This window comes from Mustela erminea, chromosome 1 (genome assembly GCF_009829155.1).
Source record: "Mustela erminea isolate mMusErm1 chromosome 1, mMusErm1.Pri, whole genome shotgun sequence".
NCBI lineage: Eukaryota > Metazoa > Chordata > Mammalia > Carnivora > Mustelidae > Mustela > Mustela erminea.
In genome coordinates, this window is record NC_045614.1 from 79,363,588 (window position 1) to 79,390,742 (window position 27,155).

General features: G+C 42.2%; 1 protein-coding gene across 1 annotated transcript in view; it reads right to left on the reverse strand.

Annotated features, from left to right (window-relative positions):
* The window catches only part of RARB (retinoic acid receptor beta), a 725,834-nt gene extending 701,099 nt beyond the window's left edge, over window positions 1-24,735 (reverse strand). The window contains exon 1 of the mRNA XM_032327731.1: window positions 24,657-24,735. The gene's annotated coding sequence lies outside the window, so the exon portion shown is untranslated. The remainder of the gene's footprint in view (window positions 1-24,656) is intronic.
* Between the last annotated feature and the right edge of the window lie 2,420 nt (window positions 24,736-27,155).

Below are 27,155 nucleotides of genomic sequence, written 5' to 3' on the forward strand. Positions count from 1 at the left end.
ATGACTTACTTTGGCCAATGAAATATAAGCAAAAGTGACATGTGTCCTTTCTAAGCAGAAGCTTTAAGGGTCAGTTAATGCCTTGTCTCTCTTTCTCCACTATCACAAGACTGGCCCAGATGGTGGAGGTTCTGAGTCCAGAGAGGACAACATAGAGCAGAACCAAAAGTGACCTGTAGAGGGTAAGCAGAGCTGCTGCTGAAAGAGGGATTTGGGGTCCATTTGTTACAGCACGTATTTGCGTAAGTTGACTGATAAACCTTGAATCACTATTGTTTCTCCCTTTCTCAGTTAAAGAAAAATGGGGGCGGGGAAGTATTATTTAGAGGTGCATTTACACATGAATTCTCTAGAAATTAGGCCATCCCATTCTCCTCTGCCATTTTTTAAGTTTTGGTTTTTTTAAATATAATTCTTCTAATCTCCAGATCCCTCCCAGTCTGCATAATAATTTTTATTTCTTTACAACAGGGATCAGCAGATGTATTCAAATGTCTAGGTAGTAAACATTTTGGCCTTTATAAACCATATGGTCTCTCTCACAACCACTTACCTCCACCACAGAGCATGAAAGCACAGTGAGAACCTACTACAAATGCACGAGCATGACTGTGTTCTAATAACACCTTCCTGGATCAAGGTTCTACACGTAGGAGTTATTCTTAACTTGTCCCAGATTCTAACCCCTCCAACTAAGCCAGGAATTAAGTTCTCACAAAATACACAGAAATTTCACCTGAAAGGTTAGCTCCACCCTATAATTTTATGCATAAAGAAACTGCTACCCAAACCAATTAAAAAGTCATGCCCAGGGGCGCCTGGGTGGCTCAGTGGGTTAAGCCGCTGCCTTCGGCTCGGGTCATGATCTCAGGGTCCTGGGATCGAGTCCCGCATCGGGCTCTCTGCTCCGCAGGGAGCCTGCTTCCTCCTCTCTCTCTCTCTCTGCCTGCCTCTCTGTCTACTTGTGATCTCTCTCTGTCAAATAAATAAATAAAATCTTTAAAAAAAAAAAAAAAAAAAAAAAAAAGTCATGCCCAGAAACATAAACAGAACTCTAGCTGAAGTTATGCAGGTTGAAGTATTGAGGGATAAATGCACTGATGTCTTCAATTTACTTTAAAATGCATAAAAAAGAAGATCGATTAATGAATGAGATAATCAACCAGCAAAAGTATGGATAGCGGGGTGCCTGGGTGGCTCAGTGGGTTAAGCCTCTGCATTCGGCTCAGGTCATGATCTCAGGGTCCTGGGATCCAGCCCCACATCGGGCTCTCTGCTTGGAGGGGAGCCTGCTTCCCCCTCTCTCTGCCTGTCTTTCTGCCTACTTGTGATCTCTCTCTCTGTCAAATAAATAAATAAAATATTAAAAAAAAAAGTATGGGTAGCTAGGTATGTGAAAAAGCAAAGACAGTATCGTGTTCATTGTAACATATGGATGGTGGATATATAGAAATTCACTGTAAAATTCTTTTAACCTTTCTTGTATATTTGAATTTCTTTATAATTAAATGTCTGAGGGGAAGCAAACTAAATACAGAATTTCCAGCCTCACCTCTAACCTATTGATCAGAATCTGCATTGTAATAATCTCGCCAGGTGATTCCTATGTGCTAGACTGCTGAAAGTCTACAAGTGTTAAGTATAATCAATTGATCTGTGAAATATAATTCTACTTGATAACTATCCCATGAAAATTTATCAAGCAGCATCTGGGAAACTGACCTATGTAAGGTCCTAAGACACCAGCTCAAACACTTTCATGTTCATTCTATAAAAAATTTTGAAACCTCACTATATGCTAGGCACTGGGACACTATGGTAAAAAGACAGAGCCAAAACTTTGCTCTATCAGGAAACAAAAACTAGCCAACCCTTGGTGGTTTTGAAATTCTCTAACACCTTTCATCTGCACTACCCATTAGGCTCTTAGTATTGACCATGTTGCATTTGAACATCGTTTCTCATGGACATTGCAAGCTCCTTTGAAACACAAGGATCGATGCACTGGCCTCAGTGACTCATACGTGGTATCTGAAAAAAAAAAAGCCTGGTGCCATGTTTGTTCATAAATGGTGTCCCTGTGTATATACTTTATACATATATATACTGTATAGGCTAAGGCACTGCCAAAGTCATGATGTATCCTTATTTATATAAAAGGAAGGCCTTTACCAACATGCTTCTAGCAGTTCAATGGTTAAAGTTCAATGCCTTTACCTCTCTAAGGAAAAGTAGAATCAATGAATTCTTGCCTTCTCATAGACTAACCAGAGACAACTATGAAAATGATGGTTGTATGTCAACGTATGTCCATCTTATTTTTCATAGAGTCCATGCTTGTGAATTTGCCTACTCACTAATGTTTACTTGTAATTGTAACATCTTAGCAAATGCTTGTGGCACTTCCACGGTCATTTGTGAATATGGCCAAAGTTTGAGCCACCGTGTGCACACACCAGCTGAGGTAACACAGGCAACACTCTGCCTTCCTGTTTCACCTCCCATCAGCAAACAAATATCATTCTCATGGTCTTTAGTGCCGTGTTTTTCACATTCTGTGAGCTTTTGGTCGATTTCGCTGTTTAAAATAGCTCCCAAGCCCAGTGCTATGTGCTGTCTTATGGCCTTTAGTACAAAAAGGGTACAAAGTGTCTCACAGAGAAAATATGCCTATTAGATGAGCTTTGTTCAGGCATGAGTTATAGTGCTGTTGGCCATGAGTTCAATGTTAATTAATCAACAATATATATTTAAGAAGCTGTCTTTAAACAGAAGCGCATGTAACACAAGGTTATGCATTTAATTAGCTGATGAAAACGTTGTGACCATAAGACCAGGAACCTAATCCTATATTTCTGCTAAGGGCTACTGTTGAGTATTCACTAATTCTGGATTTGAGGTTTTTTATAGACCATTAATGAGAATTAACTATACATCCGAACAACTTTGTACATCACCAGGAACTCATCACCAGCAGCTTAGGAGCCATTACTAAGTTCTGCCATAGGCACCACCTCTTTGTCTTCATCAATGAAAAGATGAAGTGTGTAGATGAGAACACTAATTATGGGGGGGATATAAGCAGAAAGAAGAAGACATAACAAAACAAAAAGGCTCAGTGTGTGCCCATCCAGAGTGAAGAGTAAGGAGAAATCACATAGTAAACAGCAAATAAATTATTTCTGTGCTTTGGGGGTCATAATGTGTAGACTAGTATACTTAGACACAAACACAATTTATGATGATCTTAAAGGTCACACTGAAGCCTGATTCTTTTTCTTTTTAATAACTCTCTAGGACACTCTGAAGCAAAAGACAATCAATCATGGAAACAGATGGGATATAGAATGTGCTGCTGTGTTGCAATTAGTAAAGGGGGATATGGATAAAGCAAAACTCATTATGCTGAAAAGCAGAAACCCTGCAAATAGCAAAAGACCCTGTGGTCGACCACAGCTGTAAACTGAAGGGCAAATGAACCGTTGTGAGGCAGAGACAAGACCAAAAATGACAGATATACCCAGGTCATTTGCAGCTGCTTAGCGCAAACTAGGAAAATTAGTAAGTAGTCCTCATACACAAACTGAGAAAACAGTAGGCTTGACAATGTTCTATTCATGGGCCAACAGCAGTCACCTGCCCTCATAAAGAACATTGTTTTTTAAAAGGTGTTGGATCTGATGGGTTAAAGAACCACAGTCCAATAAGGTAGAGATGCATTGATACCACATATTTGTAGGCAAAACCCAGAATCGGCTTTATAGATGGCTCCACAATTTTCTTTGATTTTTGTCAGGGCCAAGGAGCCCATCCATGGTATGAGTGGCTGTGGGACAACCCGATTTATCTGCATCTAGGCCAGCTCTGTACCCCAAGGATGATATACTGCCTTGCTGCCCAAGTGTGGTCCACAGATCAGCAGCAGGAGGTCAGTTGGGCGCTTGCTGGAAATGCAGACTCTCCCACTCCAACCTAGAAATACTGAATCAGCAGACCTTGCATTTTAACAGAATCTCCAGGGGATTCACACTTTAAAGCTGGAACAACATCGCCTACAACTAGGGGGACCCATCGTCCGGGATCTGGTGTAAATACTGACAGTCCTATGCTGTGGGAAACCTCTCAGCCTCAAGCCAACTCAGACAACTGGTCCCATTACCACAACCAAAGGGAGTTCTCAGCAGAGACTTGAGAATCACAGCCACTTGGAGAGCACTGCACCCTGAAATAATTTCCCAGGCTTTATTTTGGAGACATATTTGCTTTTGTGTGGTTCTCACATGAAGAATGCAGAACAAGGCCAGAAAGATTCATATAAAAAGCTAAGACTTTGAAGAATGTTATTACCTGGATGTAATAACCCAAGGAATCCAACTTGAAACTGAGCAGAAAGAGGCCAGGAGACACGCTCTAGGAGCCTAGAGCCATTCAATAGGCTTGCTGACATTATCACCAAGACCTTTCAAAGCCAGGGTCGGCCACTCTCCTACAATGGTTCTCAAACTTTATGTCAGAGTCATCCCCCCCGAGCTTTTTAACAGAGAGCTGACCCCCCCCTCTGGCCATCTGATTGAGGAAATCTGGGGATGTTCCCCAGTGATGCACATGATGAATTATGGGGCTCATACTTAGTGAGCCACTGTTCTAAAGGTCCCAACTTCTCCATTCTGGGAATTTTTTCTATTTTATTTTATTCTATTTTTATTCTATGCCCTGTTCATCAAACAAAACAAAACCCCATCAACAAAGCAATGTAGCATTCTGCTACTCCTGGGCCAGCAACAACAAAATCAAGTGGGAGCTTATTAGAAACGCAGGATCTCAGGCCCCACCGCCGATTGCTGAGTCAGGATGTGTATTTTACCAACATCTCCTAGTGATTTGTTGGCACAATAAAGCTGGAGAAGCCCTGATAGAGGGACTGTGAAGAGGTTGTTCAATCTGCATCTTATATATAAATATAACTGCTTAAGGTCCTCTGAACCTGGATTCTATGCCCTTCTCTTCCTTTATTCTTTAATTTTTAAAAAAATTTCAACTACAGAAGAAGACACTTTGTTTTCCCACAGCTGCATAGAATCATTGGTCAGAATGGCTAAAACAGCTTACCTTCAACACCAAGAACAGAAAATCTTGTTGCTGACCGTGAAGGAGCACGTACACCTGCCCAAGCAACAGAAGGTCTTCTGGTCTCTCCAGGGATGCAACCACTCAGAGGACGTCACCACAGCCCATTAAGGAAATCTGGACACAGTCGGTGGCTGTAGGTGGACCTAGAAACCCCTGCTCTTTGCAAAAGTTTCTGTACCCTCAAAGAAGGGGCAGCATTTATTGGCTACAGCTCATTGGGAGGTTTGATTCCTATCTGAACAGCTTACTAAAAAGCAGTGTGCTCCCTTCTGCAAATTGGTAATGCTGCTGTCACATTCTCTACCTCCATTTCCACTTCACCAGGAACACAAGGCCACATACCCTATAATTTCTTCTTTGGATTCCCTGCACTAGATACCGAGTCTCCTGGAATTAAAAAAAAATATATATGGTACTCATGCTCTCTCTCTCAAATAAATAGATCTTTTAAAAAATAGTAATAGCTAATATTTACAAAGCACATGTTAGGTTCAAGATATTATCTTAAATACTTAACGGCCATTTATTTACTCCACAAAACAACCCAAGAGGTAGCTATTATGATTAGTCCCATTATACAGATTAGGGAATTTGAGACACGGAGTAGCTAATTAACTTGCTCAAAGCACCCAGTAGGCAGATTCCAGAGCCAGCACACAAATAAAAAAAAGACATACAATCATTTTTATCTTATCTTTTCATTCCATAAAATTCTAGCTTTTTAAAAATTATAATAATGGAGAGGGTGTCGCATGCAGGAGAAACCTTATTGGATTGGACAGAATATGTCTTTTAGGGGTGCCTGGATGGTGCAGTCGGTTAAGCCTCGGACTCTTGGTTTCAGCTCAGGTTTTGTGATCGCAGGGTTGTGGGATCGAGCTCCAAGCTGGGCTCTACACTCACTCAGTACAATCTACTTAAGACTCTCTCCTCTCTCCTCCTGCCCCTTTTCCCTGCACTCTCTCTCCCTCAAATAAATTTATTCGAAGTGAGCAGAGGAGAAGTAGAGGGAGAGGCACTAACAGTCTCTGAGCCCACTTCAGGGCTCGATCTCACAACCAAGATCACAACATGAGCCCAAATCAAGAGTCAGTTGCTTAACCAACTGAGCCACCCAGATGTCCCTAAAATAAATAAATAAATCTTTAAAAAAAAATTTTTTTTTTAAATGTCTTTTGACCTATGTGCATCTCTGCTTCCTCCTGTGGTAGGTAGGTTAATAAAAAAAGCACTCTGTCTTTAACCGAAGTACTGTATAAGTCTGTGCCTGCTTCGTATAAACTGTAATAGCAGAGGACAAAGACAATGATCAAAAGGATGATAATCACTTAAAATAATTCATTAATTCTCACAACATCCTTGTGAAATACAGGAAATTGAGTCTGGATTAACTGCTGGCAACCATCAAAATGTGGCATGCCAAGATTCTATTTTTGTTCTTCAGGTGGGTGGAGGGGGGCTTTCTGCTGCAGAGAATTGCCTCTCAAGAGGGGGAGGGAATGTCAAACCTCTCTGAGGAGTTGCAGGAAAAGAGAGAAAAGGAACAGAGCACTCCCTACACGTCCAGCAGCAAGGATGAATGGATGATCACCAAATCTGGGACCCAGCGAGGCTACAAATTTCCCAGCCTCCTCTGCAGATGAGCATGGCCACGTGATTCAATTTTTGACAATGGAAAGTGAGCAGCAGTCATGCGCAGCTCCTGTTGTTGTACCCCACGAAATCCCTCCCCCTCCCAATTGCATGATCCTCTCTCTTGCCCCATCTGCCAAGTGGATGCCAATACCTGGGGCAGCCTAGCAAACCAGGCATAAATGGCAGAGCTTTTGTCACCCTGGGTCCCTGAAGAAGTGCCTGGGGCAATCCTCTTACCTCCCCAGCCCAATGCTTCCATTACACTTTACCTACATATTCCATAATGTTAATTTTTTTAAAAGATTTTATTTATTTATTTGACAAAGAGACAAAGTAAGAGAGGGAACACAAGCAGGGCGAGTAGGAGAGGGAAGAGCAGGCCTCCTGCTGAGCAGAGAGTCTGATATGGGGCTCGATCCTAGGTCCCTGGGATCATGACCTGAGCCGAAGGCAGATGCTTAACCCCCTAAGCCATCCAGGTGCCCCCATAAAGTTAATTTTATTAAGCAACTGAAATAGGCGCATTTGTCTGTTTGTAGGTGGCATTAGCCAAAAGATGATAACGATCAATGTCCCCTTTACCTAAAAATCTGCTATATGCTCGTTTAAACGTCACTGAGATCACTGCAAATTCCCACGAATAAGGATTCCACCCAGGTTAAAAAGGAAAGATGTCCTTAAAAGGATTAGGGGAGACTTTTCTCTTGAATGTATGTTTATGTCACTGTTTTCCTCCTAACTCCACACTGAGATCGGCCACACTGGGTAAATGGGAGTTTGATGGACAGAAGAACAAGGAGAGGTTTTGCAAGGAGGATGGTGGAAGAGTCTGCTGAAGAGGAAGACAGTTGTCATTCTGAGTTCACCACGTTTCTAAAACTGAGCAGTCAGAAAGTGAGGTGGGATGGCTCCAAAAAGCAGACTTCTGCCTGACAGTTTTGCCAAGACAGGCCTTGGGAACAGGAATAGAGGGGAGGTAGACCACTAACCACTGAGGAAGCAGGTTGCAGATCTCATGGGTCCAGGGACCTCAGTGTATGAACTCCATGGAAATATCCTCTGGCTTTAGGCTGACAAAACTTGATCTCGATATATTTATCACAATTTGATAGACCAGGAAGGCACCATGTCTTATTTGTCCAAGCCCATGGCAGTACAATTCATTTGCCAAACTCTGAAGAGGCCCCAGCTTCCTGTGTCTCACGGTGCCCCAGACAGCAAGCAAGCTCTTTTCCAGCCATTCCATCTTTCTCTGGGTAATATCAGCTTCCCAGCTTCCCCTACGGCAACCATACCCCATGCGGGCCTGTCAACCAGTAGCTTCACGATTTGAAATCAATAGAGACATTCTGAGACCCAGGCCAGTTAGTCACAGGGGTAGAAAAATATGGCCATGGTGCAATGCCACTGTACCTATTCCTTTGTCCCTTGTGAGCAAGAAAGACTCGCACCAAAAGATAACTGCTCCCAAAGCATTGTGGCATGAGCTTTGCCAGGCAAGAGACATAAAAAAGAAAGGAAGCTCCCTGTCCTTTGTTCTGGCTGCACACATTTGCAGGCTTTCCGAACCTCAGCAGATCTCCTGGCAAGAACAGCAGCGAGCAAACCCCTCCTCCCCACTGGGTATGGGTAATGCCTCCTGGCAAAGACCTCAAGCACATTCATCTCTCTCCAGGCCCTTCTAGGGCTGCTGTGCGTCTGCAGAACAGATGGGAGAGTCTGCCCGTCTGACTGTGGGCTGTTTTATTTCACTCAATAAACATTTATTGAGGTTCTACTTGTGCCAGGCCCTCTGCTGAGGGACGTCCCACTGACGCATAGGGAGGTGCATGCACAGATGTGCCCCGGGGGACCGGGGCCCAGAGGATACCTATCTCCTCAAACATCACCAAAACGACAGGTGAATGGTGGGGGAAAAATAATAATAATAATAATGAACGGCAAATAGCACAACAGATCGACTTTGCCAGGAGAGAAATGTCATGATCCGTATCAGCCCTTCTCAAACTTGGCTGCGCCTGCAATCCCACAGGGGCTCTCAGGTTCTGATTCGGCAGGTCTGCGGGGGGCCAGAGGGTCTCCATTCCTACGGAGCTCTCAGGTGATGCTGCTTACGTGAGGACCCTACTTAGAGAAATAAAACACTTAATTTTCATGCTGATGTGATCCCTCAGCTTGCGGTTGGATGAGCAGGCGGGAGGTATATATATTGGACTCAAACAGACAGGTGCCCACGAAGGAAATGAGCAAAGGTAGCTCACGGTATAATGAGCGTGTAAGGTGCCAGGTACTTTGCCTATGTAAATTCAACATATTCGCACAGGTAGGTGCCACTGCCTCTCTTTTATAGGTGAACACACTTAAATTCAGAGCAGTGAAGCCACTTGCCTGTATCCCACAGCTTGGAAGGACTAAAGATAAGGCTGGAAATGAAGTCTCCCTATCTTCTAAAATACATGCTTTACCTGCTGCCTTCTGTTGTCCTCTCATCCATTCAGGCTGACTTCTGTGTGGGAACAGATTGTTTGACGTGTCATGGATTTAGAAATGGGAGCTGCCTTCATGTGCCCCGTGAAACTCAGTAAAATCTGGTATGTAATTCTCTGCTCTGCAGCATTGCTCAACTAATCCAATTTTCAAAACACGGCTACTACCAAAACCTTTAGATGGATGTTGAACACACACGGGTGCACATGCACACACACACACACACACACTACACACCCCAAATGAGCTGGTTTTCCCCTTCTGGCCATAACTTGACAGCAATGAGCAGGTATCAATATCTAGAAGTGATGGATTTTTGTCATGTCAGAGCAAAACAATAATAGTAAAGGTCAAGGGTGAAATTCTTTCCACCCTAAGAAGAAATCCTGTGAGGACTGTTTGCTGGGAGGCCTCGGGCAAAGCCCAGCATTCTCCGGAGAACGGCTGCGTGGACTGCCATGGCAGCCCAGCCCAGTATTCAAAATATATTGACTTTCATGCTTAAAGAGTTATGTTTATTGTTTCCTCTAATCAATTTTACTTCACAAAATAAAGAGTGTGATATATCACTCTCAAGTTCTCGGAAGAAAGGAATGTCAGAAACCTTACAAATAAAGCATGTGTTAAAGAAAATGGGTACAGAGTGGATTCTTAACTGAAGACAGGATGGATGGCCCACTCTTTAAGCTCATAGGAAATTGTGACCTCGAAAAAGCACCCATGATTTCTCAAGAGAACTATTACTTAACAAAATTTCCACAATAACAATGAATAATGGCCTGCCAAAGAATATAAATAGAAAAGGATTTAATATATATCTCATAGTCATGAGATTATTGGCCAGGGGAGTCTGGTGCTAATAAGGTCACTCCCTCAATCCCCAAATCAAATGCCCCTGCAAAATAATATTCATAATAGTAACTCTTAAAAGGAGAGAAGATAATCCTCTGTAATTTGCAGCCCAAATGGCATTTATTATTCTATAAGGAAAACAAAGTACTCAAAATGATAAAATAATTTCATTCTGAACTATTTTTTAATACAGTGATCTAACTATAGCTTTGAATTTATAATGGGATGGTTTCCATGCTTTATATCTAAATACAATGAATCTCTGATAAGAACTAAAAATGAAAATAACCTGAATTATTTCCCATCATTTGCTTATTTCCATAACTGGTAGCCAGTCCTGGGCAGTCCTCGATCTTGTCCCTCCCTACTTCATTCTATTACTCCCAGGAATGTTGCTCAATAGAAAATCGAACCAACAAAAATGGACAATTGTTAATGCATCATTAGGCCTTTGGAGCACAATTAAAAACTGCATCAATTAAAAACAAGTGTCCTGAAATATATTTTCTGTCTTCTGATTTTTAAAATTCCCAAAGTGCCATATTTTAACAGCATTTTTCATATATGATTTTATGTATTATCTCCACATAATAATATAACAGACAAGAGATATAAAATTCTCAAAATATATACATTAATAAGCTTTCAAAATAATAATTTCTAGAATTTCTATACTTTCTAACTCTGCCCTACAACCCCTATCATTAATTAGTATAAAACTCCTATCTGTAATGACAAAATGTTTGCTAATGATTTCATTAATAGTAAGCCATTGTATTGTTATTTGCTATGTTAAAAAAGACTATTAGGATTAGAATTACATAATTACCTTGCCTCCTGTTGGTCTAATTTTTCTACTCATCTAAAATATGAGCATAATGTCCAGTTTTGATGTAAGGGACTACTATAAACTTGGTTTTTTTTTTTTTTTTCTTTGAGCTATGAGCTTCACCTTATTAAAATCCTGTATAATACTTTACAGTCATCAAAACCACAACACACCTTCTGGAACATCCTACATGAAGTGAGGGCTTTCTGATTCACTGTTGTAGCCTACCAAGGTTACAGTAGCCCTCATCTAAGCAGCAATTGTGACCAATTACAAGCATTTGGCCACGTGCTAAGATTGAAGAACAGGGTTTGAGTATGCACTTTTATGTACAATCTATGTTGATGTTATTACTAGGGCTATGGCAGGTAAATTCCTTTTTTTTTTTCCTAATTGTATTTTTATTTTTTTAAAGATTTTATTTATTTATTGGAGGGGGAGAGAGCACAAGCAGGGGGAGGGAGAGGGAGAAGCAGAGTCCAGGCTGAGCAGGGAGCCCAGTGTAGGGCTCGATCCCAAGACCCCGGGATCACGACCTGAGCTGAAAGCAGATGCTTAACCGACTGAGCCACCCAGGGGAGCCTCTCATTGTATTTTTAAATCTTACATAACATTTTTAGAAATACGACCTTAGGTGGAAAAACTGAGACTACATCCATGGATTCATTCTATTAAATATATAGTATCTGAAGTTTGAGAAAGCAAATAGGGAAACATTTGGTTTGGTTTGGGTGTTTTTATCTTTTAGAACATCTCTTGGAGGGGCATCTGGATGCTATCGCCTGATAAGCATCTGACTCTTGGTTTCGGCCCAGGTCGTGATCTCAGGGTCATGATATCCAGCCGCTCATCGGGCTCTGTGATCAGCATGGAGTTTGCTTAAGACTCTCCCCCTACTTTCTCCCTCTGCCCCTCCCTGCTGCTCTCCCTTTAAAATAAATAAACTTAAATATATATATAAATAAATAAAAAGGACATTTCCTGGATACCGATCTCCAGCCAAAAAGTATTGTAATATTTCATTTAGGGTGTCTTCCTGGATTCCCTTCCCCACACTACTGCCCTATTGCTCTCCAAAATACTTGGCAAGAATCTGAATCTGTGTGTATTACGATGTTTATCTTCCTAGCTAGAAAACGACTTCCAAAAAACACTGCGTAATTGGTTTGCATTTGTTTGTTTGTTTTGTTTGTATTAGCTGAAACAGAATAGATGCTCAATAAATATTAATTAAATGATTCAGTAGTGGCTGTGTTGGGTGTCATCGTCACATTTTTCTTTCCTCTTACTCATGCCGGATCAAAGAAAGTGGCCTAGTAGGAATAGTGGCAAGTACTAACCATTTAGATTCCAAATCTATAAAAAGTATTTACATACATCCGTCAAGCGATCCTCTGAAACTCATTGTGAGTTAGGAAACTTGAATTTCTCTTTCATACAAAGGGACTCTACAGCTCAGAGAACGTGTATGTATTGCCCATGTTCCTACGGCTTGGCTGGAAAATCGTAAAAGCAGTTCCTGCATCCAGGTCCACAGGACAGGGAACTTCTGCGAAACGGAAAACCCTCCATCCACCTCAAATAGGGTAGCGAGCGGCCAGGACATGATGAACCATTAACCCAGGATTCAAATTCTAACTATTGCATTCCTTTACAACTTCACCACTTCATGTAATAAGGGAGAGATAAACACTGTTTCAATCCAAGCAGTTATGGATTCGGTCATTTTTAAATCCACAGCATGAGAACGGATGACCGACGAGAAACGCCGGGTGCTCCCATCTAGAATCATGTAAGAAAAGCGCCGGGTGCTCCCATCTAGAATCATGTAAGAAAAGCGCCGGGTGCTCCCATCTAGAATCATGTAAGAAAAGCGCCGGGTGCTCCCATCTAGAATCATGTAAGAAAAGCGCCGGGTGCTCCCATCTAGAATCATGTAAGAAAAGCGCCGGGTGCTCCCATCTAGAATCATGTAAGAAAAGCTCCGGGTGCTCCCATCTAGAATCATGTAAGAAAAGCGCCGGGTGCTCCCATCTAGAATCATGTAAGAAAAGCGCCGGGTGCTCCCATCTAGAATCATGTAAGAAAAGCGCCGGGTGCTCCCATCTAGAATCATGTAAGAAAAGCCCCAGAGCTCTATACGCATCTGTCCATTTAATCTTTGCAACCATCTCAGGGTTAGGTGCTAATGATCCCATTTTGCAGGTGAAGAAACTGAGTGTCAGAGAAGAGAAATACCCCTCGCCCAGGGCCACATGTCTGGTGAATAGTCCATCCCTAATTCAAAGTCCACTCAGTTTGACTGATGGAATTGTGTTCTCAACCTTTCCACAATCCTATCACTCCCTGCTCCCACCCAGGTGGAGCCTCAAACCCAATCTGTAGAATGATTTTCTAGGTCCCTTCATGCTGCAATTTGATACACTGTAAAATAAATTCTCCTTTGAAGTCAGTTTTTCCTCAAAGGGTCCTCTCCCTGTCTCTTGTGAAAATAAAGGGAAACCTCCTGAAGTGGAATCAGAAGGCTAGAAGGGGGAGCATACCACGCAAGGTTAACCACAGGAAACACTGTCAATTGCAGGCCCTAACAGAAGAATCTCAACAGAAAGAATCATCAATTATAGGCCCCAAAAGGTGAAGATGTACACTGCATCTCTTACAAGAAATTGACTACCCTGTAACTCAGCCAGTGTGAAACCCTTCTCACCCTGAACTCCTGCTTTTTCTCCAATGGACTTTCCTTCAAAACAACCAACCCCTTCCAACTGCCTCCTTCTTTTCTATAAAATAAAGTTTCTCTGCCTTGGTTGTTGGACTTGCTTATAGTTTTGCCATAGCTTGCATGTCCCAATTTGCAATTTTCTGTTATTCCCAAATAAATCTATCTTTTTACTGGTAAAATAACCAACTTTTCTTTTTAAGGTTAACATTAAAGATACATGCAATTTTGTCCAGATTGAGATCTGTGCTTGAAGTATCCAAACTGTTCCTTCATGCTCTTTAAAATTCAGTCGATAATTCATCACACCCTTTCTGGATTCCTTTTGCTTGTGCAAACTTGTAGAGTATAAACCAAGAAAAAGTGGTACTTAAACACTTGCGTAAAGTCAAACACTCCAGAAACAATACTACATTAATTATTTTCTTTTTTTTTCTCTATAGGTTAAAATAAGTAGAACATAATTCACACTGTTACATCCAGAAGCAGTAGCCAAAAAGATACCTGTGTTACCATATTGGAGTATTTTAATATCTTTGTCAATGGCAATTCCTAAATTGAGTATTTTTTTTATCAGATTCAGTGCTTTTTTATTAAAATATGCACTTTACTTAGTATGAGTAAAACCATAATTTACCACCTGGCAGCCCACAAGGCCAATTTAATCTCAAATATATTAGGTTTTCATGCTCCTATTATTTTTTATTTTGATTTTGTCTGCCAAAAAAAAAAAAAAAAAACCTGGATATTTCATACAGATTTCTAAATTCCAGATTTCTAAACCCCAATTTCAAGTCAGATATTTGCCATGACCAGGAAGAAATTGCTTGAGGGGCGTTTGGCTGGCTCTGCCGCTGGAGCCTGTGACTCTCGATCACGGGGTTGTGAGTTTGAGCCCCAGGTCCAGTGTAGAGATCACTTAAAAATAGGATCTTTGAAGAAAAAGGAAAGAAGGAAAGAAATTGCTGGAGAGCAAAACAAGTACCTGGAACTGAGTTGGGGCTATCTTCTTTCTCATCCTTAGTCGGCACTACTAATATTATTGCACATCTTGACCTCCTCCCTTTCTGACTTCGGACTCTTGAAGGCATCTGAATGTTCTCCCCCAGGAAACAAAAGTTTCCTTGTTGATTTAAACTTGCTTTTTGGGAGACGACATCCTCCAAAATTAAATAATCCATTTTTGTTTTGTTTTCTTTAATGCTATGGGTGTTTTTAATCTGTAGTGGCTCTGTTACAGAATATACAAAAATAACACCACTTTCCCCTTCACCAAAAGTGACAGGTTTCCAATTAATTCAGTCAGATCATCTCCTCTGTCCCAACTGACAAGGACATTCCCAGAGGGAGATCTCATAGACCCTGTGGTAGGCAAAATTTTGGCCCCCATATCATTTACTCCCTGATGTCATTCTGGTAAATACATTCCACTGTTTGAAAAAAGGCCTTGGCCGATGTAATTCAGATTACTAACCAGTCTGGAGTGTCTGGGTGGCTCAGTTGGTTAAGCATCTGACCCAGGTATGATATCGAGGAGGTTGTATCGAGCCCCTCCCCTGGCTCCAAGCTCAGCGTGAGTCTGCTTGTCCCTCTCCCTCCGCCCCTCCCCCCAACTCCTGCATTCTCTCTCTCAAATAAGTAAATAAATATAATCTTTTTAAAAATATCACTAATCAGTTTACCTTATAATAGGAAGATTATCTTGGATTATCTGGGTGAGCTCAATCTTATCACATGAGCCCATCAACAGAGAACTTTCTCTGCTTGGAGGTAGATGAGATGTAGGAAAAGAAGCCAGAGATGTGAAGCAAAAGGAGGGCTGAAGTCTTTGTTGCTGGTTCTGAAGACAGAAGGGTCCATGAGCCAAGAAATGCCTTAAGAAGTTGAAAATTATCCCCAGCTGACAGCCGGCAAGGAAATGGGGACCTCAGTCCCACAACTGATGGAAATGAACTCTGCCAGTGAATTCTGCCAACATGAATGAGCCTGGAAGCAAATTCTTTCCCAGAACTTCAGCTAAAAACTCAGGCTGGCCAACACCTTAATTTTTTTGGTCTTGTGAGACGGTGAACAGAGTATCAGCCACGCATGCATGCCTAGACTTCTCACCTACCAAAACTGACATAATAAATTTGTGATGTTATAAGCTAGTAAGTTTGTGTTAATTTGTTAAGGCAGTGATAGAAAACTAATACAGGTCCCATGGTCACCAGCAACCCCAGCAGATATCATCAGAAAGGGTCTGAATGCCTCAACCATAGCAATCATTATTTCTTTGTTGATGTGACATTGTCATTAATCATTTATGTTTCTAAGCCAATCATATTGATTTGGAGCCTGTATCCATTTTCTATCCCTGCCATAACAAATTAACACAAACCAAAAAACAAATGGGCTGAAATTGATACTGAGAAAATTAAGTAAGTAATGGATAAATCACATGGAAACTGAACCTCCTCAAGTTAAATTTTTCAGAATTATCTCTTTTAACCATAATGTTGAGTGTATTGATGTGTTTGGCAAGAAAGAGCTCTCTAAATTTGACTTCTTTATTAAATTATTTATCAAAATAATTTGTTTCAGTGAGACATTTGCTACATTGTATCAGTGAGACATTTGCTACAGTTTTAAAGTTAAATGCAGAGCACACTCACATACCATCAGTTTGGGACCTTATTTCATCAAACTCTATTTTTTAAATACCTTAAAAGTAAGCCTTATTTTACCAGCAGAAAAATCTTAAGGATGACAAGACAATATATTCACTCAAAGAAGACTGTTTAAACTGGATTCATCTGTGAGAGCAGTACCATTTTCAGCACAGGAGAGAGGGGAACAGATAACCACATTACTCAGTGTTTAAAACCAGGAAGGAATGGGATCTGCAGTGAAACCTACCTTCCTCTAATTCTGTGCTAGTTTTCTTCATAAAATGTATTGTTACCTGAAATTCTAGTTTCATGTGTCCACGTTACTGTCTCTTAATAGAATGTCAGCCACACATTCTTGTTCACTGATGGACATCTAACCTTTACACCAGTGCCTGGTACATAATAGATTCTCAATAAATACTTGTTAAATGAATGAAAAACTAAATGATAAAAGCTCGAGGTCATCATCCAGCCCTTCTGATAAACTAATTTTATGCTCATTTATCAACTCACTAAATTGTTCCTATGACTTTCATTTCTAACCTACAGTTCTCCAGTGTCCCCTTTAAAAGGTTAAGTCTCTCTTTCTTTACGTATTCAACAATATGACCGAGCACCCTGGATATTCCTCAGCTTACTCAAACGTCACTCATTCAACAAAGTAAATCAGCAGATGAAGTCAGAAGGATTACAGGGGGCTAGATCATGAAGTCTCCTAGTCTACTGTATGGTCTCAGGATTTTAGTAAGAGTGAGAGGTGGGAAGACACTTGAGGACCTGCACACAGTGTCATACTCTGAATGACATTTGAAAAACAGCGACCTAGTTACTATATGAGGCATGGGAGAAACAAAGTGACCAATCAGGAAGTTGTTGGGATACTCATGTTTTTGACTGCCCGTGTTCTCATGTTATTCAAACAAAGTTCTGTGAATAACTTTGTTAGAACATGGGATTCATTTGGGAGTCCCTTGTAAGACTGAAATGTGCTGAACACAGCACCAAATGCCAACCGCTGTCTCCTTTATCCTCAGTCCCTCCCCGTGTATAAGGTCACAGAGCATGGCCTCTGCAAAGAACCAAAGAGAACACTAATTGCAACTACCTCAGTTTACAGAAGAGGAGGTTCCATTTTCCTCATTCCTTGATCAAGGTTCATTTCCCCTAAATAATGACCTTTCATCTCTCTTCTGCTCAAACCCAGTGTTTTATAGCATTCATTCTCACTGCAGACTATAACATGGGTACCCCCAAATTAAAAAGCACATTGCCTTGAGAGAGACAAAGAAGAGGGAGCCACTTAAATCTCTTGTCTTTTCCAAATCCTATGGAGTGTACGCCATCCCACCCTAAAAATCCCATGAGATTTAAGGCTTCCCCACTAACCACACTGGAGAGATGAACTATGATGAGCTACCTTGGTTGTGCTTTCCAATGAAATATCCAACCTAAGATTTACCCAACTCACCTACGCGGATTGAGATCAACAAATGACACGCCCCTCACTCACGATCTCTTTAAAAATACCATTAAAGCAGATACTATGCCTTCAGGGCATTTCAGAAACTCACTCAACATGAATGTATTCATAGACAGAAAACCTGGGTGTTGCTGAATTAGTGTCTCTTCTGCAGTATAGAGCTCGATAGCTCAGGAGATAGGAGTCGTCATTCCCATGCTTTTAATCTTGCAACCTTCGCATATGTAATTTAACCTTGTTTAGTGTTTCCTCGCCTATAATATGGACCTCCCGAGAATGAGGAATAAATACAACAAAATGTATCAAGCATTAGCACAGAGTTTAGCACATACTAAGCACTCTGTAAATATTAGTTACTATCATTTAGGCCATTACTCAAGTTGTCATCATCAATGTGAAGATGGAGATGCAACTTCCAAAATGGTACCCGGGTGCGGGAAGCAGGCTTGCTACTTTGTATCACCTGGTAATAAAAACCATTTCTTGGGAAAAGGTCACTCTAGAACTTGGTAGCATGGATCCACAAAATAATTTAGCAATCCCTTTCTTCTACCTCTCACATGTTTATTTGTTGACAGAGGGAAATGAGGCAAGAATTTTAAGATGCCTTAAGATCTCACTTATTCTGGGGAGAAGTCTGAAATGACGGATGCAAAGACCACCAAGTACAAAAGGCAGGGGCAAATGTGGTTAATTAAACGCTAGAATGATGGTAATACCAGGAACAGAAGCTTTAGTACATCTTTCGACTCTGTTTGGTTTTGCTTAGAAAAGGAGGATGAAAAAACACAAAAGATGAGGGAAAGGAGAAGGGGAGTAAGAAAGGAAAGGACCAAGAGAAAACGAAGTAAGAAGAGAAGCACTGAAGAAGAAGGAAAGACATACTAGTGGGAGAGAAGCAAGAAGGAAGAGAGCAAAAAGAGTGAAGGGCGCCTGGGTCGCTCATTTGGTTAAGGGTCTGCCTTCAGCTTAGAGTGTCTGTTCCCAGAGTCCCAGAGTCCCTGTTCAGTGGGGAGCCTGCTTCTCTCTCTGCCCTTCACCCTGCTCATGCTTGCTCTTGTTTTCTCTCTCTCTCAAATAAATAATAAATTTAAAAAAAAAAAAAAAAAAAAGCAAGCGAGTGAAGAGAATTCCAAGAAGACAGACCCCGCACCCAGTGTCATCAAAGATTAAAGCCAGGACCAGGACTGTAAAACTGCCAGAGAATATGAAGTGCATTTACAATTAAACCAATTCCTGCATTCCTGTTTCTCTTTTGTAAAAGGAAATGACTCTATCTCTAGAGAATTAACTCAGACTTCTCTTGATCTTTGAGTTCCAAGAACAGGAGTGACCATTTGAATCTTGTTTACATGGTTACATGGATGTCACTGTTACCCTGTTCAAGTAAAACTTCATAACTCCAAAGGGAGTGAATACAAAGCGAAGGGATGCCCGTTTTACTAAGAACACAGCCTCGAGCCAAAACAGGCGACGCTGCAACAGCGAATGGTTCTGGAGTCGACTGACCATACATCCTATCTCACCCAGTTATTTAGTCTTTCTTTCTATTTGCCAGAATATCTGTACATCAATACTTAACATGCCTTATACTCAATCTCTTAATTATGTTTCTAGATTAGCTTTTGTTTAGATCTACTTTTTTGGCCAAATAAAAACAAAGAAACAAACACAGAGACAGACCATTAGAGATTACAATTACCTAAGATCACTTTCTTTAGTGGTAGAACTTTACCTGACTTCATATTCCTAAAATTAAATGCAGTAAAGTATTCCAAATTTGGCAAAACGCTGACAACCTAAAATTCCATAAATTGTTGTTTTAGTATAGAAGTCAATCAAGCATATTTCCTTTCCCATAAAGGACTTCTTCCTTACAAGGTATCCCACCGCTTAGTATTAAATTGGTGGGATACCTTGCAAAGCAGAAGCCCTTCTTTACTGATGTTCAACTTCTTAGTGCTCAATTGTGTAAAACGTATCTCATACAAAATGCGAAATGATGCAAGTCAGTTTAACTTTAAAGAGTGATACTAGGGTCCCTGGGTGGCTCAGTCTACCTTCAGCTCAGGTCATGATCTCAGGGTCCTAGGATCGAGCCCCGCATTGGGCTCTTCTCACTCTGCCCCTACCCCCTGCTTACTATTGCGCTCATGCTCTCTCTCTCTCTCTCTGTCTGAAATAAATAAATAAAACTGTTTTTAAAAAAGAGTGATACTAATAATTTACACACAACTCCATCACATCCAGACAAAAATATAGGTGAAAGGTGTTATTGACCTGGACTCTGGAGGTTGAAATGGAAATTGACAGAGGCAGGTAGCTACAAGCAGGAGTAACAGTAAAAAAAAAAAAAAATATTTATTAGCTGGTATGGCCAGAACACTACATCAGAGCAGACACAGACTATAAACCACCACACCTACCCAGAACACAAAGTACGTGATGAATTAAGAAATATATTGTTGGCAAAGGGGTAAAGTTCCTGAAATGCCATTTCCCAAAATGAGAAAGACTGAAGGGAGAGTACATCTGGTGTGGTGTGGTAGTAGTAGTATAAATTTCAATTTCTAATGTAAGAAGTTAACAGACGCTTGGAGAAGTAGACAGCTGAATAAATGTTTCTGGAGCTCAGAGGCCAGGTGTGAACTAAAGAAATAAACTGAGTCAGCCTATAGATAAGATTTAGAGCCATGAGAATGGAAGAAATTACTTAAAGGGAGGAGGGGCCTGGGACACTTATAAGAGGGCCCAGGAGAGACTCCCACGTTTGGAAAGATCCCACCTTCATTTAGAGATGGACAAATGAAAGAGGAGCTAGCTGAGAAATAATAAGAGCCTAATGAGGAAAATTGGAGACGTGTAGTGTCACAGAAACCATACCAGAGTCATCGATGTCAAGAAAAGATAACTTATGAAGGAAGAGGGACCAGTCAACTCTTTCAAATTCTCCCAGAAGTTGAATAAGAATGTAGCTCTTGGGATTGGACCACAGAATGGTCACTGCTGATCTTCATAAAAGTTTCTCTAAGCAGTGGAGGCAGAAGCCATGTTGGAGTCGTATTCGTAGGAAGGGAGAGAGAGAGAAACTGAAGACGGCTTATACAGACGAGCCTCGCCAGAAACTTGACAAGGACACAGAGGAAAGAAATGAAGGGAGGGATGTGGAGAAGTGTGGGATTCAGGATTTGTTTTCAAGATGGAAGACATCAAGATATGTTGACATGTTATCTTCACAACTCTGTGATCTAGGGAGGTATTATTTCCCTCATTGACCAGATAACAAAATTGAGGCTCAGAGAGGTTTAAAAACTTGATCAAATTCTCACAGCTGGTAAGAGGCAGAGCTGAAAGTTGAACCCAGTCTATCTCATTCCAAAGCCCTAGGATAGATTGCTACTTACTGCATTTTATTATATGTATTTATACAATAACTACCTCCCTCACCTTCTAAGTACAGGAACTGAGTCTAATTCATCCTTGAATCCCTAGCACCTACTGCAATATCTGGTCATTAGTAATAGGGACTTAGTAAATGTGTCAAAGAAATGAATGAATGAACCCAAAGTCAGATTTTAGCCTTCAAAACAGAACTTCTCTACAGACCAGAGATTTAAAGAATAAATAGAAATATGGAGAAATCAGGGAGCTTTTGAAATATTTGTAATATAAAATGATAACAGAGGAGCAGTGACTATCATTTAAAATAGAGTAATTAAACCTGTTAGACACAGGTTTAATTAACTAAATTAATCAAATGCATAGTTGCATTTCCCAAGTTTGTAACCAGCAAAACTGTAAAAACTTGCCTAATCATACGCAATCACCAGTCTCCACCATAATGTACAGCTTGCTTGTCAGTTACTATGTTTTTCTCCCCCCCAGAGCTTAAAATACATACAAGGTCCTTATTCCCACATGGAATCCATTCTCAGGTAATAATTGTGCTGTTCCACATGAAACCAGTGTATTTGTACAGAAAGCAAAAGGGGCATTCAATCATTGTGATATTCTGTGTGCCTCACAAGAATAAATGGATTTTTTTAAACATTCATGTGATTGACTGATTCCTCCCAACCACTACATGTTCTGCTCAGCTGTTTTGCTCGCATGTCACTTCCGAGCCTTTTTAATACAGTTCTTAATTGTTCTCTTTATCATATGAGCAAGGCACTTTTAGCAAAAACCCTAAAGTTAAAATAATCCACAATAATTTTGAAATGTGCGAACTCATGTTTGTCACAGAATGTTAATAACTTAAGTTTCTGCTGAAAGAATTTTGTTTTGAGCTTCCTCCAATAAATTCCTTCCTTCTCAAATTGTAGAAAATGTACCCTTTGAAAGTTTGAATAGAAAAAAAAAAAAGAGATTTTCAGGCTAGCAAAATTGTTTCATGATGTAAGGTACAGTATTTTGGTTCAGTTTGGTTAAGATTAGCTAGGAAAGAAGTCTAAGGTCTGCCTGTCAACTAATTACATATTTATTGTTAAAAACTACTTGCCCCAAGTTAAATAAAATAAGGATGCCTAAAGTAGGTTAAATTTGCATTCTTATTATTTCCAGAAGACTTCTAATCCCACAAAGTTTTTTTCCACCCTTTTCTTGCTTAGTGTAAGGATTACTTTCTAGTCTCACCCCCAAGTATATCTATAAGCACCAAGTATTTTTTTTCCTAAAAAGGATATACTATACAATTTAGCTATTCATTTATGCAAATGATGGTAAACAGAATTATAAAGACAGATAATAAACAGCAAATGAGGTTATTTTGTTTCACGCTTTATGTTGTCAGAGTTCTGAGCATGGTTTAGTGTTTTCTATTCATGACTTTATATTACCAAATTACTCCCTGATGGTGTCTCAGATGTGCTTTTGTCTGCAAATGAGAAGGAATAAAATACCAGGACATTAACGTTAAATTACAATCGTTAATGGCGTAAATACGAAAATAATTACTGCATCATACCATCAATTGTTATGTGTTCATTACGGAAGTTCTTGTAAAGCCTTCATTTTCTTGTTACAATTATTTTTTCCTTTATTTTTGTCTGGCTATTTTATAGCCCTGACAGTACTTTAGCAACATTCAGCAGTTACACAAGCCATTTAATCCTGCTCAAAGCTTCATTTAAACTTCATTTTAGTTGCATTTTATTTGTGTATATATGCCTTTTACTTCTTCCTGACAGTCAGAAGGTACTTCCAGGGTAGGTGCTGGAAAGATGTGTCAAGGAGGTTAGCTAAAACCAGCAATAAACTTCGGCGAAGGTTTCAGACTTATTGCACACCCCTCACTACAATACCTTTATTAATCAAACTAAATGTGCCCCCATTCTCTAGAATTCCAGCTTCAGGATCCCCACCCCCAACATCTCTTTTTAAAATAAACTTATAATTTTACAGCCAATCAGGCAAGATGCTTTTAAATCTCTGTCCTCCTTCTTCCCCTTGTGTTTCTTCTCCCTTGCTCCATCTCACCTTTCTCCCGCTCCGAGCTCATCCCTCCGCTACCAGCATTTTCTCTCTAGCTGGCAGGAAGGGGATGCCCTCCATACACATACACACACACACACACACACACACACACACACACACACAGAGCCGCCTCCCTGGGAGGGTCGTCCCAGTGTACCCTTTTGTCTGCTCCACTCTGAGACCATCGCTTAGCCTTTTGCCTGGCAGCCTCGGGCGAGGAGGAGTGACAGGAAAACTCACAGCGCTGTGGCGAGATAGAGGGGGGCAGGGGGTGGTGGAGGCTCCGCGGGCGGTCCAGCATCCCAGGCCGCTGCGCTCCCGCACACACGCACACACAAACACACACAGGAACACGCACACACATACACACACACACTAAGTAGTCTTCTGTCACCTGTTCGCTTTCAAAGCCAGCTCCAGAGCTAGGTGAAACTTATCCCTCCTCCACCTCCACCCCCACCTCCGAAGAGAGTTCTGGTTCAAGAAGGCATCCTATGGCACACTTTTTCCCAAAATACCTGAAGGGGGGGAAAAGTGCACACTAGGTACACTGCAATTACATATATCCCTACTACGGCTCTCTTCCTCTTTTTCGCCCATGTTCTCTGCAATCACACCCGGCCTTTTCTTGCTAATACGCGCACGCACACTACAAGCACCCCATCTCTGCTGACGGTCCAGCCTTGTAACCTCCGCCTCCAGGGTTCCTTCTCTGTCCGCGTCCCTCTGCCCGGCGCCAGGCCCCCAACACTCTCTCCAACTCCTGCCATGTGCAGCCCAGCGCTGCCGGCTCCTTAGCCCCAGCCGAGGCTCCAAACTTTTTTTCGCCCTTTCTCCAGCCCCAAATCACGCGCATCCCAGAGGTTGGACGCCCTAGCGGGTATCCCAGTCCACCCCGGGGAGTGCGGCGAGTACCGCTGCCCCTGTGGGCTCCAGGTCTCGCGGTGCCCCCAATGTAGGACAGCCCTGGACCTAGCAGGGATGCGAGGGGAGCCTGGGCGGTTCCGGCTGGCAGGTGCCACTTGCCAGCGACTCCCGAGTTCACGCCCTAGGGGACGGCGGGTTTGGCCTGATGAGAACAAAGCTGGAGTCCGGGGAGACTGTCAGCCTGGAGGCCCTAAGACAATAGCAATAAAGGGAACTTGGAAGAGAACCGCTGCGCAAAGTTGTCTCCGAGTCCGAATGTTCTGGGATGGCCGCAGGCTCACGCTGCAGACCCCCAAACCCCTAGCCCTGGGCCCCGCCGCTCTACACGCAAAACCCTGGCTCAGCAGCGGTTCCTCAACACTATGCAAATACCCTGGGAGCCCAGACGCAGCGCAGGGCGCCAGGGACGCTCTGAGACTTGGACAGCAGCTGCCGGCAGGAAGACCCGCCAGCGCGCTCTCCTGGCTTTACCTTTCCGCGGGCTGTCTTGGAGTCCGCGGCGCGCCGCCCGCTGGCTGTGCCCTCAGCCCCTGCCGCCGCCGCCGCCGCCGCCGAGAGCAGGCAGCGGGAGCCGGCTCGTTGCGCCCCGCCCCCGAGCGCCAAGCCCCGCCCCCAAGGCCAGGCCCCGCCCCTGGGCTCAGGCCCCGCCCCTCCACGCTGGCCGACAACCTCGCAGAGCCACGCGGGCCCACTGTGGTTTGCACACGAGCTGTGACGACCGCGGCGCCTGCTGCTTTTCCTGCTTCTGCCTTTGCTGCAGTTGTGGCTGTTGCTGCTGATGCATTGCATAGACTAGGAAGTCCCGACTTGTCAATGGGTAGGTAGCCCCTAACAAGAGAGATGATTGTAATGACCTCTAGAAGAGGGCGCGTATGGTCCCTGCGAGAATAGAATCAGCATCACCAGAGAGCTTGCTAGAAATGCAAATTTCCGGGCCCCATCCCAGATCAACGGAATCAGAGTCTCTATGGATAAGACCTAGCAATGAGTATTTTAACAAGCTCCTGGGATGATTCCAAGCACATTAAAGTTGGAGAGGCACAGAAAACTAAGGGGTTGATCAGATGCAGTCCTAAGATCCAGGAGCCCACCCGAACCGAAGATTTAACTTGGCAGCATTTGCAAAGCCCGAGAGTACGCTGTCTGCGCCCTGGATGTCATTCATCTTGCTTTATTGACTGAGAAGTCTTTAGAGATAAACAGAGGGGGGAACACATTTACTTCTGATCTGACAGCTCTAATGAGCTCAAGGAAGAATTATGTAAACATTATTAAGTGTAATAAACACGTGTCGGCATCAGACAATCTTCTCAGAAGAAGAGTTGGCAAAAGCCGGCATGAGCCAACGTTTTATTCATAATGTCTTTTTAACTTTATGTTGCCTGTGTAATAAGCCTTTGGCTTTGCTGTTGCCCAGATGGAAAATCATTACCCCAGTAATGGATGAGCCAGTTCAAAAGGAGAGCCACTGGGATGCACAGCACTTTCATTCATAAATGCTCTGTATCAGAGACAGGGGGAACCATCTCCTGCCAATGTAGCCTTTTTAATCATCCCACTGTTGTCCAGACTTCTTCTTTCAATGTCCTGGGGCAAACTCAGGCTGAAACTCCGAAATCCAAGTAAAAGTTAGCTGTTTAGTCACCTTACCATTTTATTTGTCATGAGCTCCCCCATCCTTTCTACTCACTTTCCAGAGCTTCAGACATTAGTAAATACTGGAGAAATGGGAGAAGGCTTGTCAGAGGGAGGACATGAGAGGACTGCCTTGGTTTCCACTGCTAGCTCTAGAAACTGATTCTGGCTTTGAACTGTTATTTTGGGTAGATTTGAAAACCAGAAGTTTGGGTCCTCAATGAAGCCTGGTCAGTTGTATCCAGAACAGGTGGATCTTCAGGAAACCTCTTTTCCACTCCCTTCATGTTCTTTTTTCATCAGAAATGGCAATCCTCTCCCAGCACTAATAACAGTACCATTTTAAGTAATGAAAGGGGGACATCATTATCAGGACAACCAGGCCATCAAAAAAATGGCAACAGTTTAGTTCTCCACCCTACCCCCAATTCTGTGAGTGCTGTAAGAGAAAGAACTAGAAATCTGGCATCACAGGGATTATTCTGGATGGGAGTAAGAATAAGAAGGGAGAAGAAAGACAGGAGGAGGAGGCGGAGGAGAAGAAGGGGTGGGAGGGAGGGAGGGAAGGAAATGAAAGGGAGAAAGGGAGGAAAGGAGAAAGGAAGAGGGGAGGAAGGACCAGTAGCTGCTACTCAGGTCTCAGAAATTAAATAAAATGAAAGTTTAAAAGAGATGGTGGTTCAGTTGGTTGAGCAACCAATTCTTGGATTTCACTCAGATCATGATCTCAGGGTTATGGGATCGAGTCCCAATTTGGGCTCTGCTGTCAGTGGGAGTCTGCTAATTGTCTTTTAAAAAAAAGGAGAAGAAAAGAGGTGATGGGGTAAAAAAAAGGGGGTGTTTTAAGTCAGGGTTCTGCAGAGGAGCAGAACCAATAGGGGATAGAGACTGAGACACAGAGAGAGATGAGATAGAGAGAGCTAGAGAGAATTATTATAAATTATTGGCTCACCTGATTATGGAGACTGAGAAGCCCCACCACCTCCCATCTAAAGCTGGACACCTAGGGGCATAGTTTGAAGTTTTGGGAACTAGAGAGATGAGGGTGTACATTCCAGCCAGAGTCTGAAGGCCTGAGAACTGGTAGCACTGAGGACAGAAGGAGACTGATATTTCAGCACCAGCAGTGAAGCAGAGAGAAGCCAAATGCTCCAATATCCACCTTTTGGTTCTGTTCAGGCTCTCACGGGATCAGAGGATTCCCACTCCCACTGGGGAGGGCCATCTGCTTTTCTCAGACCTGCCCTTCAAATGCTGATCTCTTCCCAGAAACACCTTCACAAACATACCCAGAAGGAATATTTAATCATAAATCTAGGCACCGAGTGATCCAGT